General features: G+C 36.1%; 1 long non-coding RNA gene across 1 annotated transcript; it reads right to left on the reverse strand.

The window, feature by feature from the left end:
• Nucleotides 1-168: 168 nt before the first annotated feature.
• On the reverse strand, nt 169-887 carry LOC106517597 (uncharacterized). Its single transcript, XR_001310227.1, has 2 exons — nt 789-887; nt 169-674 (listed from the first exon to the last, which is right to left on the reverse strand). It is a non-coding gene; the product is annotated as an uncharacterized LOC106517597 (long non-coding RNA).
• Nucleotides 888-1,704: the final 817 nt, after the last annotated feature.

The raw sequence follows: 1,704 nt of genomic DNA on the forward strand, positions 1-1,704 counted from the left end.
TTTTAAAACTGTTTTTGAGTCTCAAATGTTTCTATTAAAAATGAACCAGGGGGCTTGAAGATCATATAATCTTTAACTTACACTTCTGCACTGCTTTTGAGTTCTTTACRCCTTTTTATTTTGGAGTAAAATCTGTGTGCTTCATCATTTAATAACCATCAAGTCACATAGTTAGTTACACAATTTATTTCCATCATTTTGACAGTCAGAAATAAAGTTAAGAAGAASATGTAGTTTCGGAGAACTACAGAAGTGTTAACAAGTTAACTTTATTTCTACCTGAAATAGAATCGGGCGATAACACAGATCATCTTACAGTTCAAACAGTTCCTCTTGTCTTTCCTGTGTGAAGAGCCAGTCAAATATAAAAATCACYGAGTCTGACATAAACTGCACCATCTTCTTTATGTTTGACACATACCACATTTTATAGCCGCATTCACAAATCAACACAATCAAAAAGAGAATCAAAAAACCAAGGAAKATGCGGTCCATTAGATAGTTTGCCTTCTCTCTGAAGGTCCACTGCTGCCATGGTTGAGCCCTCTGATTGTCTCCATGTTTGCTGAAGTGCAGTAAAGTTTGAAGTTCATCATCCAGGTCTTCCTCTGGAGCCTCCAGGTCCTGGCTGCCCTCAGCCTCATCAGTGTTGGTCATTTTATTGCAGCTGTGTGCTGCAAATGCGAGGTTTAAGAGCAAAAACAAAACAAAACAGTACATATTTTTTTAATAATGGTAATTGTAACATCCTTAAYGTTTCAATTCAGAAGAAATGTAAAGAGTCTTACCTTGAAAAATATTAGAATTAGATCAGATCAGAGAAGATCAATGACCAAAAATTGAGACCTTTGCCTTTTTGTTTCCACGCTGATATTATGCTTCTGGTCTTCTGTACAAGTTAGGCCACSAAACTCAGAACGACTGTATGAAGTCAGTAAAAGCCTATGAGAGACCTCGGTCACTGAGACAAGGACTGAGGATTAAACCAGACTCAGCAGTTTCAAATCCCTCAGATGGATGAAGGTGACAGATGGTAATATACTGCAGATACTAATGAGCTCATGCTTGACAAACAGAACAAAACAGAGAAGTATAATGTGCATGCTTTCTTTTTTTTATAAATTGAAATAGCGGCTCATTTTCCATCACCCAAAATCTGGCGTAAATTATGATCATAAGACAGTTTTAAAGATGCATGCAATTCTCTGATTTGACATTTTTACTTTATTAAATATGAGGGTGAAACTGGGCAGAAGTCAAACTGATGACAAAGCAGAAGTGAACTTTAACTGAAGCTTTATAATAGCTTTACTGTTGGAATAAATCAGGATAATGCTCTTTGGTTAATTTACTCMAACGCTCCAGTGCCTTTCACCTCTCTGCCACGGCTTTTAAAAGATGGCCTCAACAAGCTGAACCAGCTCAGCAGATCCCTGCATTGTGCGATAAAGACTTGGGCTCAAATTGCTTGCTTTTGATAAAGTTTCCTTCCAGAAAAGTAACTTAATTAATAATTTGCAGCTTTTGCAAGGCCCTTTAATTCTTCATTATTCTGAAAGGTTTCTGTATTAAATAGCCCACTGAATATTTTCAATTATTTGTATATTGTATTGTTCTATTGTGTATTCTATACTATTGTTATACAGCGGGTAAAATAAGTATTGAACCCGTCACCATTTTTCTCAGTAAATATATTACTAGAGG

This window comes from Austrofundulus limnaeus, unplaced genomic scaffold (assembly GCF_001266775.1).
Source record: "Austrofundulus limnaeus strain Quisiro unplaced genomic scaffold, Austrofundulus_limnaeus-1.0 Scaffold51, whole genome shotgun sequence".
NCBI lineage: Eukaryota > Metazoa > Chordata > Actinopteri > Cyprinodontiformes > Rivulidae > Austrofundulus > Austrofundulus limnaeus.